General features: G+C 40.0%; 1 protein-coding gene across 3 annotated transcripts in view; it reads right to left on the bottom strand.

Annotated features, from left to right (window-relative positions):
- frs2a (fibroblast growth factor receptor substrate 2a) overlaps window positions 1-19,445 on the bottom strand; it is a 120,763-nt gene that overhangs the window by 35,955 nt on the left and 65,363 nt on the right. For all 3 annotated transcript variants that reach the window (XM_087997105.1, XM_087997106.1, XM_087997107.1), the window contains exon 2: window positions 13,165-13,276. The gene's annotated coding sequence lies outside the window, so the exon portion shown is untranslated. The remainder of the gene's footprint in view (window positions 1-13,164; window positions 13,277-19,445) is intronic.

Below are 19,445 nucleotides of genomic sequence, written 5' to 3'. Positions count from 1 at the left end.
AGATGACACAAAAACAGGTGAGAAGGCAAATGGTTAGGCTGACAAAGTGGCTGCAGAGGGACATACACAGGTTAAGTGAGTGGGCTTAACTTTGGTAGATGGAACACAATGTGGGGAAATATGAAGTTATGCATTTTGGCAGGAAGAAGTGGGGAGTATTATTTAAATGGAGGAAGACTTAGAAAGCTGCCGCATAAAGGGACTTGGGGGTCCTCATGCATAAATCACAAAAAGATAACACAAATTCAGTAGGTAATAGGGAAGGCAAATTGAACATTGATTTTTATTTCAGAGGGAATGAAGTATAAAAATAGGGAACTCTTAGTGGAATTATATAAGGCACTAGTTAGACCATACATGGAATACTGGAAAAAGCTTTGAGCTCCTTATCTAAGGAAAGATATAGAAGCATTGGAGGCAGTCAGATAATTCACTAAGTTGATTCCAGGCATGGAGGGATTCTCATGAGGGGTGGTTGGTAGGTTGGGCCTGTACCTATTGAAGTTTAGAAGAATAAGAGGCAACCTCAGCTATACATTCAACATTCTTAGTAGGTTTGACAGGGTAGATGCTGAGAGGTTGTTTCACTTCTGGGCGAGTCTAGAATCAGATGGCATAATCTCAAAGTAATGCAACAACCACTTAAAACAACAATGAGGAGTTTTATTTTTCTCATATGGTCGTGAATCTTTACTACAGTGGGTTGTAAAGGCTGGGTTGTAACGCACAGTTCAGGCTCAGATAGACAGACTTATTATTAGTTATATATTATTATTATTAGTAGTAAGAGAATCAAGGTCTATGGGGAAAGGGTAGGAAAGTGGATTTGAGAATGATCAGATCAGCCATGAACTCACTGAATGGCACAGCAAACTCAACAGGCTGAATGGCCTACTGTTGCTCCTACATCTGACGTATCTTCAATAACTGAAATGGATTCAGAATGAAGACAGAACACCAATGTTAAATTTCATTTTCTAAGTATTCTGTAATCTGAATAAGCAATCATAAATGACTAACTTTGCATAAATGAGGAAGAATTCAGATTGATTGGAAGGAAAAAAGTGATCTGTGTTTATGAGCAACATAAGTAGACTTGGTTTGACTGTGTTTTAAAACTGTGGTGGTGTTTGTCAAAAATACATTTCTTATACGTATTCCCTTTATATTTTGCAGGTGAGAAGTTCAAAAAGGTTTGTACAAAGGTTAATCATTTCAAGTGGAATTGTTGCAATTTAAAGTTGGTTGTTTTGGCTGCTATTTTTCTAGTAACTGATTTTATGATACATTCAATACACTACAATACTGATTGAGGTACAGGTGCAGATCTACAGCAGGAAGAAAGCAATTATGACAAACTTTTCATCAGAAATTTCTAACCAAACTTACTGACTTAAATTTATCAACAAATGAACAGAATTGGGAAATTAGATCCTCAAAGGGCTGATAAAAATTCCACATTTGCTATTTAGTTAAGATAAGTTGATAGCCCTATCCGATGGAACTGTGAAATTTTTAGGTCTGAACGCTGGTCTAAAGAAAGTCAGAATTTTGATTTAGTCATGAGTAATCACTGCCCCAGAACCTAGAAGATTGCATCCTGGCTTATATGAAACTGTTTGGACAGTATCACTACAAAACCTGTACACTCCATTCCCCCAAACCCACTACACCCACAACCCCTTCAAAAGATCTAGGAAATCAAGATTTCATGCTTGACTTGCTTTGAAATTCTTTGGCTAAGCATCTAATTACTCTGGATTCTTTCTTTGATAGATGGCAATCTTTCCCTTTACTCTTAATATGAGGGTCAACATAAACTGCGAAGGATTATTGTAAATACTTAGTGAAAGAGAAAGTCAGGTGCAAAAATATTTCATCCAATCATTTGCTTTCTCACTGCTAATATCTCTAGCAGGAAATTTGTGAAATGCATAAACTTCATATGTACAGAATACATATTTTCTAACCCTATAGTTCAGTACATTTAATAGTTACAATAAAAACTTTAATTGCATAACGAACCCAATTCATTTAAAGTAGACTACAGTAACATACTGTCTATAAAATCATACATGCTTTTCTCAGTCTCGTAAGTATATCAGTTACCATTTCAAAGATAGAATTGTGCACTTGAAATTGCATTGTTCTGTCATTACTGGTACTTGAGAAGGTGACTTAAAAGTAGTTCTGGGATTTACATATTAACTTGCAATCGATTCTAAAAGATGAGAAACTTAACAATCCAGGTTTGTTCAATACATCATTTCAGTTTCACGACCCTGTAATCTTTTGCTATAAATTCTGTCACATGATCTTATACTCCACAACCAACTGACGAAGGAGCAGCACTCTGAAAGTTAGTGCTTCCAAATAAACCTGTCGGACTACAATTTTGGTGTTTGCAATTTTTAACTTTGTCCACGCCAGTCCAACACCAGCTCCTCCACATCACGACTCTTTTTTTCAATCACTTTTCTGTGATGTCACATTAGTGTATGCTCAATACATCTTCTTTAGATTAGGTTAATTACGTGTCATTTTACTATATGCAGCAGTTCCAGCCCTCAATACCCAAAATTCGGGAATTTAATCCTAATAAATTTGTAAAATTGATCACCTCAACAGCTGAAGTCAACAGCCGGTACGACTTTAACCAAATGAGTTGTCTGAATAATACTTTTGATAAGAGTCTAGATTAAGTGGTCTTTTTTGCATGTGTTATGCTCATACCTCTCTTTATCCACAAACACATGATACAATGTTTGACCTGGTGTTAAGTATTGACTATCTGAAACCAGATCTTGGAATTACTAGTATCATGCAGTTTGGAATGGATAGGAGATTCTGCTAAGCGGACTTGATGATTCTGATATTCAAGCCATCAAGGCCAAAGACTTGGCTGTCCTTCCAAATGACATCCGCTTTTTGGCGATTGCTCCAGTACATCTTTTAAACAAGAACTATGAATCAAACCTAAAAGGTTGATTCAATGGGATGTGACACTCTAAAGCATTAGACATCATCTGCTTTATCTCAATTTAGATTAGATCACAGTTCACCAGGTCACCAAGTTTACTGCCCTCCAATGCTAAATAAAAGCAGATTTCTCCTGTGCCAAAGAAAAGTCATATTGGACTTTAACATTAACTCTTTTTCTCTACCAAGTGCTCCCAGAGGTGCAGAGTTTCTCCAGCAATTTCTGTTTAATTTCTGATTTCCAGTATCTGCACTATTTTGCTTCTGTTCATCTCATGATTGTTTGGAAGATATTATAGACACAAGTTAACTTGCATACATAACAATAATAATTTCAGCCATACTACAAGCAGTAACTGATAACGTAAAATAGATGCATTTCAATGCGAATGACAATATGTCAATTTAAACAGTAAATCTATAACTATGAATCGTTCGTCAAGTACACTGGGTTGCAGTATATATAGGTTATTTAAAACCAATTCAGCTGCAATGTTAAGGTTTTGGATTTCAAGGCAATGAACAGCTGCCTGGATGTCAATGCTAAGTAACAGTTCCCATTAGCTCAAAGTCTCGAAATGGTGTGAAGTCATTAGCAAACAATGTTGTGTTATGGACATTCAAACTGATCAAACAGGCATCATGATAACTGAAGTTTGGTTAGTTCAACAAACAGACCAAATCAATTTACTGCTCCTTGCCAAACAGACAAGATTGTAATGACAAATGGACACCAACTGTCCACACAAAAAGCTTCATCACCATGAATGGACACTTCTATCCAGAAGATCTTAAAGTATTTGATTCCAAGTCTTGTCTATCCATGTTTTGAATGCAGTGCACTTAATGAAAAATGAGGGTGACCAGGGATAGTGACAGCATTATTCCTTACGCTCACTAGTGAATTTTCCAGCAAATTTACAGAACATCATTTTCTGCTTGGGAACTCTGCAGCCTTCTGGGCTAAATATCAAGTTCAAGGGCTTAAGGCACCTTCTTCCGCGTCCTTACCCCAACCCCACACACTAGGCCTTGATTTCTCTGATTAACTCTTTCTCTCCACAGACGCTGCCAGATCTGCTGAGTTTTTTCCAGCAATTTCTGTTTTTGTTTCTACAGAATCAAGTTGCTCTAAGGTATGTGGATGATTGTGAAATGCCACTTAACATTTAATATCAGTTTACAGAAATAACTAACAATTTGAGAGAACTCACGATTAAAAAAAGATCTAGACTAGATTATATGGTAAACTTTGTATTGAAAATTTTTCATTTATTTAATATGGAGAATGGATATGTAGTTGGTACGCTGCAATACTTGAAGACGACGACTGACTTGATTTATCCTTTCACCCTGCATCTGCCCCAATTTATTTTCTAATTCCCTCTGCCAAGGACCGTAAGAAACTATAGAAATTTGTGTACATAGCCCAGACCATCACAGAAGCCAACCTCCCATCCATGGATTTCACTTACACTTCTCATTGCCACAGAAAGGCTGCCAACATCATCAAAGACTCCCCCCACTCCAAAAATGCTCTCTTCCAACCTAATATCAGGCAGAATCTTGAACACATGTACCAATGGATTCATGAACAACTTCTTCCCCTGCTGTTATAGACTGCTGAATGGCACAGTGGCTCAGTGATTAGACCAGCCTTGGGTAACTGTGTGTGGAGTTTGCACATTCGCCCTGTGTCTCTGTGGGTTTCCTCCGGGTGCTCCTGTTTTCTCCCACAATCCAAAGATGTGCAGGTTAGATGAACTGGCCATGCTAAATTGCCCATAATGTGAGATGCATTCGACAGGGCTAAATATAGGATAGGGGAATGGGTCTGGGTGCATTACTTTTCGGAAGATTGGTGTGGACTTGTTGGACCGAAGGGCCAGTTTCCATACTATAGGGAATCTAATCTAATCAAATAGTATCGATGTTTCTTTGTGCACCTCCAATGCAGCCGCAAGTTTGTATGCATTGTTCTGTCTAAGCATCCCTTGATCGGTATGTCTATAATCTGCCTGTACTGCTTGCATTACAAAGCTCTTCACTGTACTCAGGTACATGTGAACACAACAAATCAAATCAGATCTTCCAACTACTCATTGAAATATGCAAGATTCTGAAGGGGTTCGGAAGGATGGACACTGGCAGGAGTGTTTCCTCTTCAGGAGGATTTCAGTCTTGGGCGACTCCCTGTGTGGAGTTGGCACATTTTTTTCCTTGTCTACATGAGTTTCCTCCCAAAATCCAATGATGTGCAGATTAGGTGAATTGGCCATGCTAAATTGCCCATAATGTTTAGGGATGTGTAGGTTAGTTACATTAGTCAGGGGAAACAGAGTAATAGGGTAGGGGAATAGGCCTGGGTGGGTTATTCTTCAGAGGGCCAATGTGGATTTGCTGGGCCAACCTGTTCCCACACGGTAGGGATTCTATTCTACAAACTTATGAAAAATAAAAACAGGCTTCAAACTAATGGTATTTTACAGCAAATAGTACACCAATAATCGAGGTGTCCTTTATAAATTTCAAATAATCTTTCACCCTTTATAATTTAAGTTTATCTTTACTGCTGAATTAACACAACGGCGACATGATTGGATTAAAGGACTTGTGCTCTAAGATAAGTAATGATGCAATTTTATTAGCATTCATGAGATGATCTTATCAGCCACCTAGATGTAGATTCCTGTAACGTTACAATCTCTTACAACGTTTTGGTCTTTCAAAAACTTCCTTCAGCCTAACTGTAAGCAAATATTCTCTTCTGGAGTTCTTTTCCATTGGAAGGAGAATCACAGCCAAATCCTTACATATGATGGAAGGTTTTGTGCACAGGAGAAAGAAAGGTTATTTGAAGAGATCGTACAAGCTCCTTTAACATGGTGACCAAAAAAAAATTCCGCAACAAAAAGAAATTCTATATTTTGTTACCCTGAAACTTGGAATTGTGCAATGATACGATTGAGAAATGTCTCAGGTTTACTGTTGATTCAATAAAACTTGACATGGTCCTTACACTGATGAATAAATACGAGAGTGCACAAAAACAGTCAATGCGATGACTTAGACAGTTGCAAAATGGCACACTCATCTGCAGCACAATCTAAATCACTGATTTATTTTGAATTATCAGCTTCAGTGTATCAGGTTCTGAGACCCTTACTGGGTTAACTTGCCCTATACTGCAGCAGAGATGCAAGTTTTAGTGAAAAAGCCCCAAACAATGCCTGAATTTCCTTCTGTGGCCTTACGTATTTCTTTCCAACAGACTTTTTTATTCATTCACATCTTGCCCACACCTAATTGTCCAGAGGGCAGTTGAGAGTCAATCACATTAATGTGGATGTGGAGTCACACATAGGCCAGGCCAGGTAAAGATGACAGTTTCCTTTCCAAAAGAATATTAGTGAACCAGATAGGTTTTTCCAATAATCGACAATATAGAGTCATAGAGATGTACAGCATGGAAACATCGACCCTTCGGTCCAATTTGTCCATGCCGACCAGATATCCCAACCCAATCTAGTCCCACCCTCCAAACAGTTTCACGATTGTCATTATACTCTTTATTGCAGATATTTTAAAAAATTCAAACTATCGAGGACCCCAGTCAAGCAATAATACCTTTGAAAAGGTAACAAGTAGACCAAGGAAACCTGGTGGATGTCACCTAGGTAAAAACAATGACTGCAGATGCTGGAAAGCAGATTCTGGATTAGAGTGTGCTGGTAAAGCACAGCAGTTCAGGCAGCATCCACAGTGGACTTCACCAGTTTCCTCATTTCCTCTTCCCCACCTCACCCCAGTTCCAAACTTTCAGCTCTGCACTGTCCCCATGACTTGTCCTATCTGCCTATCTTCCTTTCCACCTATCCACTCCATCCTCCTCTCTGACCTATCACCTTCATCCCACCCCCACTCACCTATTGTACTCTATGCTACTTTCTCCCCACCCTCACCCTCCTCTCATTTATCTCTCCACCCTTCCGGCACTCTGCCTGTATTCCTGATGAAGGGCTTTTGCTCGAAACATCGATTTTCCTGCTCCTTGGATGCTGCCTGAACTGCGGTGGATGTTACCTACCTAGACTTCCAAAAGACCTTTCATAAGGAGGCTGCTGAATAAGGTGAGGGCCCATGGTGTTTGAGGTGAGCTACTGGTATGGATTGAGGATTGGCTGTCTGAGAGAAGGCAGAGTGTTGGGATAAAAGGTTCTTTTTCAGAATGGCAGCTAGTGATAAGTGGTGCTCCAGAGGGTTCAGTGTTGGGGGCGCAGCTGTTCACTTTATATATTAATGATCTGGACGAAGGGACTGGGGGCATTCTGGCGAAGTTCACTGATGATACGAAGTTAGGCGGACAGGCAGATAGTACTGAGGAGGTGGGGAAGCTGCAGAAAGATTTAGACAGTTTAGGAGAGTGGCCCAAGAAATGGCTGATGAAATTCAATTGAGTAAATGCGAGGTCTTGCACTTTGGAAGAAAGAACACAGACATGGACTATTTTCTAAACGGTGAGAAAATTCATAAAACCAAAGTACCAAGGGATCTGGGAGTGCTTGTCCAGAAGTCTCTAAAGGCAGACTTGCAGGTTTAGTCCGTGGTTAAGAAAGCAAATGTAATATTGTCATTTATCTCAAGAGGGTTGGAATGTAAAAGCAGTGATGTTCTGCTGAGACTTTATAAATCTCTGGTTAGGCCCCAATTAGAATACAGTTTCCAGTTTTGGACCCCACACCTCAGGAAGGATATACTGGCACTGGAGCACATCCAGCGGAGATTCACACGGATGGATCCCTGAAATGGTAAGTCTAACATACGATGAATGGCTGAGGATTCTGGGATTGTATTCACTAGAGTTTAGAAGATTGAGGGGAGATCTAATAGAAACTTACAAGATAATGCATGGCTTAGAACAGGTGGACACTGGGAATTTGTTTCAGTCAGGTGGGGACACTAGGACCTGTGGGCACAGCCTTACAATTAGAGGGGGTCAATTTAAAATGGAAATGAGGAGACATTTCTTCAGCCAGAGAATGGTGGGCCTGTGGAATTCATTGCCACAGAGCGTAGTGGAGGTTAGGACGTTAAATGTCTTCAAGGCAGAAATTGATAAATTCTTAATCTTGCAAGAAATTAAGGGATATGCGGAGAGTGCGGGTAAGTGACGTTGAAATGCTTATCAGCCATGATTGAATGGCGGAGTGGACTCGATGGGCTGAATGGCCTTACTTCCACTCCTATGTCTTATGGTCTTAATATCAATAGGCCTCCCCTTGATCAAGTATTTTGGTAAATTAGCTCAGGTGACCTTCATGGTTGATCCAAAACTTGTGAGAAGTAAAGTTTTCAACAGATGGGAAAAACCCAAGTCGCCAAATTCTAACTGAGGTTGTGGGAGAGCTGCTCTGTGGTAAATCTTTCCATAGTTCTAAATCTATCTTGCTAGTTAAATTACTAAAAGCCCATTATAAGTGATGGCTTAGTAGTATTATTGCTAGATGATTAATCCAGAGACATTGGTAATGTTCTGGGGACCTGGGCTTGAATTCCACTATGGTGGAATTTGAATTCGTGAAAATCGCTGGAATTAAGATTGTAATGATGACCATGAAACAGCTGTCAATTGTTGGAGAAACAAAAATCCATCTGGTTCACTAATGACCTTTATGGATGGAAATTGCTGTCCTTACCTGGTCTACATGTGACTTTCAGACTGTTAACTGCCCTCTGGTCAATAAGGGATGAGCAATAAATGATGGCTGAGCAGGCGATGCCCAGGAACAAACGATATAAAAATTAGAAGTGCTACAATCAGCTTCAACTTCTCCCATTTCAGGGACTTGCTGGTGACTTCACCCGTGAAGTGCCCCTTTGTGGCCAGGACAGGATCATGCTCAATGCTTTTGTAATCAAGCAGCCTTTTGATACTAAATGCTACAGAAGGACAGAATGGGAGGCAACAGAGAAGGGGGAGTGGCGTTTTTGATAAGGGATAGCATTACAGCTGTACTGAGGGAGGATATTCCCGGAAATACATCCAGGGAAGAAATTTGGGTGGAAATGAGAAATAAGAAAGGGATGATCACCTTACTGGGACCCCCTAATAGTCGGAGGGAAATTGAGAAACATATTTGTAAGGAGATCTCAGTTATCTGTAAGAATAATAGGGTGGTTATGGGAGGAGATTTTAACTTTCCAAACATAGACTGGGATTCCCATAGTGTTAAGGGTTTAGATGGAGAGGAATTTGCTAAGTGTGTACAAGAAAGTTTTCTGAATCAGTATGTGGATGTACCTACTAGAGAAGGTGCAAAACTTGACCTACTCTTGGGAAATAAGACAGAGCAGGTGACTGAGGTGTCAGTGTGGGAGCACTTTGGGGACAGTGACCATCATTCTATTAGATTTTAAATAGTGTTGGAAAAGGATAGACCAAATCTAAAAGTTGAATTTCTAAAGTGGAGAAAGGCCAATTTTGACAGGATTAGGCAAGAACTTTCAAAAGCTGACTGGGGGCAGATGTTCGCACGTAAAGGGACGGTTGGAAAATGGGAAGCCTTCAGAAATGAGATAACGAGAGTCCAGAGGCAGTATGTTCGTGTTAGGGTGAAAGGAAAGGCTGGTAGGGAATGCTGGATGACTAAAGAAATTGAAGGTTTGGTTAAGAAAAAGAAGGAAGCCTATGTTAGGTATAGAAAGGATAGATCAAGTGAATCCTTAGAAGAGTATAAAGGCAGTAGGCATATACTCAAGAGGGAAATCAGGAGGGCAAAAAGGGGACATAAGATAGCTTGGACAAATAGAATTAAGGAGAATCCAAAGGGTTTTTACAAATACATTAAGGACAAAAGGGTAACTAGGGAGAGAATAGGGCCCCTCAGAGATCAGCATGGCAGCCTTTGTGTGGAGCCACTAAATGAGTATTTTGCATCTGTATTTACTGTGGAAAAGGTCATGGAAAATATAGAATGTAGGGAGATAGATGGTGACATCTTGAAAAATGTCCATATTACAGTGGAGGAAGTGCTGGCTGTCTTGAAATGCATAAAAATGGATAAATCCCCAGTACCTGATCAGGTGTACCCTAGAACTCCGTGGGAAGCTAGGAAAGTGATTGCTGGGCCTTTTGCTGAGATATTTGTATCGGTAGTCACAGGTGAGGTGCCAGAAGACTGGAGGTTGGCTAACATGGTGCCACTATTTAAGATGGTAAGGACAAGCCAGGGAACTATACACCAGTGAGCCTGATGTCGGTGGTGGGCAAGTTGTTGCAGGAAATCCTGAGGTACAGGACATACACAGGAACCTCGATTATCCGAACGAGATGGGCGGGCACGATATCGTCAGGATAACTGATTGTTTGGTTAATCGATTCAACGCCTTCCTCTGGGGCTCAGAGTGTTCTATTACGTCTGCTGCCCATTCAGGAGACTAGCAGCAACACACCGTGGGCGAGCCCTTGCCCAATCCCAAAACCTCCCACCGCTTGGCCCCCAAAGCCCGTCCAACACTGCCCCCCACCCACCCGCGATGTCCACCCCCAACGCAGCCTCCCCATCTGCCTCCAAACCCAGTCCAATAACACCCCACACCCACATCCCAAACCCCATCCAACACTGCCACCCCCCCCACCCCAAAACCCCATCCAACACTGTCCCCAAACCCCGGCAAACACGGCCCCCGTCTCCCAAACCCCATTAAAGACTCTGCCCCCCACCCGCCCACCAAACCCTGTCCAACATTGCCCCCGCTGACCCATCCCTGCCTCTCTTCAGGTCAGCTGGTCTAGACACCAACAACAAGACTGCTGCTGCTGCTGCTACTGCCTCTTGAGGGGTGAATCTCCAAATAGCCCGCACGTACACACACATGCACGTACACATTTTTACTGCAACGTTTTGACAGGATCTACCTCTGCTCTGTACAGGACAATGTTGGAAGGATTATCTGGGGAAGTGGGGGGTATAGGGTAACACCTCTGTAGAACTCGAGGGAAAGTGTGAGGAGAGAGAGAGGGCGGGAGGTCAGTCATTTAAATCGGTCATGCGCTCCCATCAGTTCAGGACTGTACGCAGCAGCACTTTTAATCACTGTAAACAAAAGACGCAATTAGTGTTGGAAACACGCCTTTGATGTAATATTTCTGTTGGGATCTCGAGATCTCCTTCGGATAATCCTATTTTCAGATAATTGGTATTTGGATAATCGAGCTTCCTGTGTACATGTATTTGGAAAGGTAAGGACTGATTAGGGATAGTCAACAAGGCTTGGTGCGTGGGAAATCATGTCTCACAAACTTGATTGAATTTTTTGAAGAAGTAACAAAGAGGATTGATGAGGGCAGAGCAGTAGACATGATCTATATGGATTTCAGTAAGGTGTTCAACATGGAAGACTGGTTAGCAAGGTTAGATCTCACAGAATACAGGGAGAACCAGCTATTTGGATACAGAACTGGCTCAAAAGGTAGAAGACAGAGGGTGGTGGTAGAGGGTTGTTTTTCAGACTGGAGACCTGTGACCAATGGAGTGCCACAAGGATTGGTGCTGGGCCCTCTACTTTTTGTCATTTACATAAATGATTTGGATGTGAGCATAAGAGGTATAGTTAGTAAGTTTGAAGATGACACCAAAATTGGAGGTGTAGTGGACAGCAAAGGGGGTTACCTCAGATTACAACGGGATCTTGATCAGATGGGCCAATAGGCTGAGAAGTGGCAGATGGAGTTTAATTTAGATCAATGCGAGGTGCTGCATTTTGGGAAAGCAAATCTTAGCAGGACTTATACACTTAAATGGTAAGGTCCTAGGGAGTGTTGCTGAGCAAAGAGACCTTGGAGTGCAGGTTCATAGCTCCTTGAAAGCGGAGTCGCAGATAGATAGGATAGTGAAGGCGGCGTTTGGTATGCTTTCCTTTATTGGTCAGGGTATTGAGTACAGGAGTTGGGAAGTCATGTTGCGGCTGTACAGGACATTGGTTAGGCCACTGTTGGAATATTACGTGCAATTCTGGTCTCTTTCCTATCAGAAGGATGTTATGAAACTTGAAAGGGTTCAGAAAAGATTTACAAGGATGTTGCTAGGGTTGGAGGATTTGAGCTACAGGGAGAGGCTGAATCGGCTAGGACTGTTTTCACTGGAGCGTCAGAGGCTGAGGGGTGATCTTATAGAGGTTTATAAAATCATGAGGGGCATCGATAGGGTCAACAGACAAAGTCTTTTCTCTGGGCCAGGGGAGTCCAGAACTAGAAGGCATAGATTTAGAGTGAAAGGACAACAATATAAAAGAGACCTAAAGGGCAACGTTTTCACGCAGAGGGTAGTATGTGTATGGGATGAGCAGATAGAAGAAATGGTGGAAGCTAATACAATTCCAACATTTAAAAGGCATCTGGACGGGTATATGACTAGGAAGGCTTTGGAAGGATATGTGCCGGGTGCTGGCAAGTGGGACTAGATTGGGTTGGGATATCTGGTCGGCATTGATGGGTTGGACCGAAGTGTCTGTTTCTGTGCTGTACGTCTCCATGACTCTATATTATGGAAAAGAAAAGCCTCTCGGATAAGTTACGACATCACTGTCAACAAGAACTGGATCCCAGTATGATATACTGTCTTTCTGAAGAGATAGTGAAAATTTAACAGAAATTAAAAATCATGTTTAAAAAGGCAAACCTGTACAACAATATGGCAGTTTGAACAACAAAACTCAGGATGAATAGGAGTTGGATACTAAAAAGAACAGGCCAAAAGATTGAAAGGCTGCTTTCAGATTAATACTGTATAGTTAAAGCACCAACATGGTTTATAAAACGAACAGTTTGCTTGAACAGAAGTTTAATGTTATTCAAATGAATGGAAAGTAATCCAGATATTAAAAAAAGTCACTGTCAGGTAACTTGCATCCTAATTGAATATTTAATTGATATTAAACTTCTCTAGTACATTAATATTTGTCTTTTATGAAATTTGGTTTCGTTGCAATCAATAATGTGAACAGTTCATTTAAAGCTAGGTAATAGACACACAAACACACATATACTGTATATACTTTACAGATCTAAATTCCAATTCTTGTCCACAATTTTCTGCAAAGTAAAAATACATTGCATAAAAATTATGCACTTTAAGTCTTTTACCCCACACGTTGAACAAAAACTGCTGAAATAAAATCACTCACCCAGACTTGGCCATTAGAGTTAATGCTAGCAGTCTCTCTCTCAGCGTCATGAATCCAATCATATTTCAGAAGTTCTCATGTAATTGTTGAACAGCCATTTTATACTTTCACCCTGTAAACAGAAAGAGCAAACACCAAATATGACATTGTGCAATGCTTCATGGAACAACATACAGATGGGATCACAAATTGTATGTACAGCTTTTTTTAAAAAAAGTGATTCACCTACTTTTCAAATAAAATTAAGATAATGGCCGTCAAGCCAATGTAAACAGTTTAAAAAAAGGTTTTTTTTTCTGTAGTGAAAAAAATGGGTCTTCTAAGTTTGAAACAAAAATATAACAGAATTCTTGTGTTCAAATGACTGATGATAATGCCACATAATTACATTTTTTGCATTCCACTATAACATCAAGCATGGGTTAAATTTAGCTCAGACAGTGTTCCTCCCACTGGCTTAGTGAGTTTATTCAATGTATAATGATGCCAGAAAGACTTGTAAAATACCCAGATTAATTCTTACTCTGTTTTACGTTAAGTAATTTTAGTCATTTTGAGAACAAGGGTGCTACAACCAGCTTCAACATCCTTTTGCACGGACAGGAAAGTTAACTTCAGTTCCCAGCTCTGATTACTCTTCAGCAATCACTAAAATAAATGAACTTATGATCAGCTGAGGACACCTCCCTCCTTCCTCCCCCTCCCCCCAGTCCCTGAGTCATAAAGCAAACTGACAATTACAGACAAGGCTTTTACATGAATAATAAACTCAAGTCAACTAACTAAGGGCCCCTGGTTCCTCTGAAATTGTGTCTCAACACTGTCAGGAAAGAAGGGAAGGAGAGAAAACAGATGGGGGAGAAATGAAAAGTATCCAATACTGTAAATGTCCTGAACTAATCTGATGTGCCACAATCGTGAATGGAGGAATAAGTAATGGAGACCTTGTTCCATTGACCACAGAAAGCAATTTTACAACAGCATTTCTGAAGTGTAAATATCAAATTTTAGGCAGTTGTGTTGTCTAGAAGGAATTATTTTAAACTTATCTTCACCTTGGATCCTATAACAGCTGAGGAGAGATTTTCATCCCAATCTACCTGAACTAGATTCATGCAGCAAATTTACTTTTTAACCTCAGTTTTAATTGAATTATATTTTAACCAACTGATGTGTTGCCATTTGTCGATGAATGGAAAGTTCTAGATACTACTATAAAACTAGCTAATTACAATGCATTGAATTGAGCAGTCTTAATCACACTGTACAAGTTCTGTCTACAGCATGTGAAGAAATAATGAATTGGCTTTGATTTTGTCTTCCATTTTAGTTAGATTACAAACTTTCAGTTAGATTTCAATAGTACAAGTCATACAAATGGACCAAATTGAAGAATACAGACTGCAATGAGCTAGGTCTGAAGAGCAGAAACAAATATACACACCTTGGAAATTATTTTAAATTCAGTCAGTTGAATTGACTTTTAATCATAGAAGTATAGTAAATAGGAGGAGTAGGCCAGTGCTTCGAACCTGTCCTGCCAACCGAGACAATCATGGCTGATCATTCTTCTTCGTACCCTACTCCTGTTTTCAACTCATACCCTTTGATTCCTTTAACCCTAAGAACTATATTTATCTTTCTTAAAAATATTCAACATTTTTGCCTTTCTGTGGCAGCGAATTCCATAAGATCACCTCTCTGAGTGAGCAAGTCTTTCCTCAGCCTTAAATGCCCTACACAGTTTCCTTAGAATGTGACCCTGGTTCTGCGCTTCCCAGTCAGCAAGAATATTCCTCCCGCATTGACCCTGCATTAAGCCCTGTTAGAATTCTAAAAGTTTCTATGAGTAACCCTCCCCCTTTTTATTCTTCTAAACCTCAGTGAATATAGCCCTAGCCAATGCAGTTTCTCGTCACACATCCTGATGACGGGAGAGGGAAAAGATTTAAAAGGGATCTAAGGGGCAACTTTTTCACGCAGAGGGTGATGCGTGTCTGGAATGATCTGTCAGAGGAAGTGGTGGAGCCTGCTACAATTACAAATTTAAAAGGCACATCAGGATGGGCATATGACTGGGAAGGGTTTAGAGGGATATAGGCCAAGTGTTGGTAAATGTGACTGGATGAATTTATGATACCGGTTGGCATGGACGAGTTGGACCAAAGGATCTGTTCTTGTACTGTGCATCTCTGACTCTATGTCATCCCAGGAATCAGTCTGGTAAACCTTTGTTGCACAACTAGAACATTATTCCTCAGAAAAGAGTCCAAAACTACGCACAGCGTTCAAGGTGTCATTCAAGTCCTTGTACAATTGCAGCAAGATGTCCCTGCTCTTGTACTCAAATCCTCTCTATAAAAAGGTTAACATATGACTTGCCTCGTCAGTGTTTGTTGAACCTGCATTCATACTGTCAATGACTGGTGTACAAGGACACTCAGATCTCATTGACCCTCCCCCTTTCCCAATCTATTGCCATTTAGATAATATACTACTTTTTTTTGCTTTTGCTACCAAAGTGCGTAAACTTACTTTTATTCATTGCATCTGCTAAGCATTTGCACACTCATGCAACTTGCCCTACTTTGGAGAGTTGAAATTTTTCAAAAGTTGAATTTCAATCTAGCATAACAAAGCTTTTTTTTAAAAAAAAAATCAATCTGTTCAATTGATGCAAAAGCTGCACAAAATTAACTTTAGCTTTTGCTGTGTCAATGATATAGACATGAGATAATTATGCTTCATAAGCAACTCTCATAAGCATGACAGAAGCAGAAAATATAGCCAGTTTTATTTTAGACAGGGAAGTACAAAATATTAATCAACCTGGGCTTGAAGGTGTATGGTGGGGAAAAGAAAACAAACACATGGAAGCTGCAAAGATGCTGGCCATGATTTTCCAGTCTTCCTTAGATCTAGGGGTTGTACGAGAGTATTGGTGAATTGCAAGTGTTACAACCTTGTTAAAAAAAAAAATGAAGAATAGCTCAGCAACCAAAGGCCAATCAGTTTAACCTCAGTGACAAGAAAGCTTTTAGAAACAATAATATGTTACAAAAATTAGTAATCACAGGCAACTGTAGATTAATTAAGGAAAGCAAATGTGGACAAAAAATTTTGCTTAATTAGTTATGTGAGCTTTTTGATGTGTAACCAAAAAAGGATTAATAAGGGTAATATGATGTGTATGGACTTCCAAAAGACATTTGATGAAGTAATGCATCACAGACTTATGAGCAGGGTTAGAGCTCATGGAAGGAAACAGGGACAGGAGCAACATGAATATGATATTAGCTGAGTGACTGGGATCTGTCGCAAATAGCTGTTTTTCAGATCACAGGAACGTTAATAGTGGAGTTGCCCAGGGACCGGTTTTCATCCTGATGTACATTAATGACCTAAATAAACTTCATGTGCAGGACACACCTTCAAACTTTTCAGATCATATGAAACTTGGAAGTATGTGAAGCATGAGGAGTACAGTGCAGAATTTCAAAAGGACATGCACAGATTGGTGGAAAAGGAGTCACATCATCGGAAACTAAAAAAGATTTGTTGGGTTTTTGGAAACGACAGAAGAGTGGCATTAGGTGAATGGATCATTCAGTGGGCTAGCACAGACATGACAGCTCAAATTGCCTCCTCTGTGCTGTAACCATTCTGAGATTCTAACTCAATTGATTTTTAAAAAACAGAGATAGCAACCACAACACATCTGCAGAAAGTTGACAATGCTACACTCAGCTGAAGTTGGTAGAAATAATATTTCACATGATTTTAATTTAGTTTACAAATCTCTTTTTGGAAAAGTGCTCATGAAGGGCGAAAAATAATCAGTATTAACAGCTGGCAGACTACCACACATAGGAAACAATATTTTTCAGAGATGCACGCCTCTTACTGAAGTATTGTTAACCTAACTTCGTACCTGGTATTTTTTTCAATGATAATGTCTTCCCCTTTCCTCCAACACACTTACAGAAATTCTTTTTGATGAGCAAATGTATACGAAACCACACCTTCCTTCTAGCAAATGTTCAAAGCATAAATCATTTCAAATTTCTGGGCACGGGATCAGTCAGAATGGTCAGGGTTAGCGACTATTTGTTTGTACTGGACTAATCTCCCTGGAACGTCTGCAATAAGTAGGATGCATATCAGCTCAAACATTATTTTGTGCACAGTAGCAAAGAAACAGAGTTGGGGAGGTGGGACACAAGAGATTGCCACATAAGGAAACTTATCTTTGTATTATGCACAAATAATAGTCACAGTTGACACTGGATTTTTCTGTTGCTATACCATGAGAACAAAGTTGAAGCTGTTACCTATATGCAAATTGGAACTGTTAAAATCCTTTTCTTTACTAACAAAATTAATACAAGGCTATTTTTTCTTGCAATATTTATTCATGTAAACTGGAAGTCAAGACTGAAATATTTTGTCCGCACATTTTGCCAGTGTATCAAAGTACAATACTGAAATCAGATAAACTTCCCAAGGCTCAAAAACACCTCCAACAAATCTTTCCCTCCTGATCCCTAGAATAAATGGTAGGGGTTTTTGCCCGGTCCAATTGTGAGCAATTAATTCTGAGTTTGGAAATGCTACTTACTTTTTGCCTCAGCATCCTATTTACATAGGCCACATTACTTCTGATCAATAAGTGAGCTTTTTGTCCTGCCATGGTACCCTTTGACATAGAGATGAACAGTGTGGAATGTAAACAATGTCCCACCAATTGCCTCGACTAAATGCTTCCTTCACAAACCTTGCCTGCCTGCTTCCACTCTCAAATCTACATTCTTCTCCACCTCTAATGAAACATTCTTTGCTTGTCTATTTGTCAATATAATTAAGGTTTTTTTCCCACATTTCTTTAATACTGGAATCAATACATGGACAAAAACTATTCAAACTAATGGCATTGATGTTACAATAGACTTTAGCAGTGAAATACTGAGAATTTGCCACTTTTGTGGGCTGCAACTTAAGAACTTACTTATTCTAAAATCCACACTAAAACAGCAGCTAATGAACTTGAAAGACCCTATACAGACAACAAGCAAAACGAATGCCATTTACAAAATACCGTGCAAGAACTGTAACAAACACTACATTGGACGAACAGACAGAAAACTAGCCACCAGGATACATGAACATCAACTAGCCACAAAACGACATGACCCTCTCTCACTCGTATCCTTACATACAGATAACCACTTCAACTGGGACAGCACATCCATCCTAGGACAAGCCAAACAGAGACACGCATGAGAATTCCTAGAAGCATGGCATTCCAACCGGAACTCTATCAACAAACACATGGACTTGGACCCCATTTAGCAACCCCTGAGAAAAATAACAGGAAATGACATCACCAACCCAAAGAAACCCAAACATATAAATACAAAGCAGGAATCATCAACAGTGCTTCGTCCAGAAGCTCACTGAAGATGTTACCTAATACAGTGATGAAACATCTGAAAATGAACCTTCCAGCTCAGTGAGCAAACCTACATCCAGAACCTCAACCTGAGCTACAAATCTTCTCAAAACTCTAAAATCCAAAATTACAATGCACTGCAATGGGTTCCAGTATTCATCTTGATGATCTGTTTCAATTCTTGAAGAAGCAGGGACCAGAATTCAGGAATTTTTGCCTCCAACATGCAAGTAGTTTTTTTCTTCTTCTTTGTTCTTTCACTGGATGCAAGCATCAATGGCAAGGCTAGCATTTACTGTCCATCCCTAGTTGCTCTTGAATGGAGTGATTGGTCACACTAGACAGCTAAGAGTTAACTACATGGCTGTAGATCTGGAGTCACATATCCAGACCAGGTGAGGATGGCAGATTTTTGCATGTAAAGAGTTAGAACTCAATCACAAGCTCAAGTCAGCAAAGATCGTGAGAAGGAAACCTATCAGCAGATTAGATGAGAATATACGTTAGAAAATCTAAAGCATCATTGCTATAGTCTGTTTAAAATGTTCATAGTTCTCTCAGCTCCAGACTGCTCCCCCACCCCCACCCCCAACCCCCCTTCCTCTGTCGTCCCCACTGTTTCATTTCCACTTCTCTCTCACCATTTCCTTGGTCCCACCAATAACAGAAACAGCATTTGACACACTCTAGCCAACTGCTAAAAATGTTAAATGTATCTTTTTTTAATTTTATTTTTAAGTTCCACTTCTGCTTTGAAATATTTAAAATCATAAACACTAATCTGTCACTGAAGACTGACAACAAGCGGTATGTCTTCACCTTATGACATCAT

The sequence above is a fragment of the Chiloscyllium plagiosum genome, unplaced genomic scaffold, assembly GCF_037043375.1.
Source record: "Chiloscyllium plagiosum isolate Xiang-an unplaced genomic scaffold, Cpla_swu_hap1 HiC_scaffold_19, whole genome shotgun sequence".
In the NCBI taxonomy this organism is placed as follows: Eukaryota; Metazoa; Chordata; class Chondrichthyes; order Orectolobiformes; family Hemiscylliidae; genus Chiloscyllium; species Chiloscyllium plagiosum.
The sequence above is the reverse complement of the archived record's forward strand: the minus strand, read 5'-3'. Positions and strand labels throughout refer to the sequence as shown.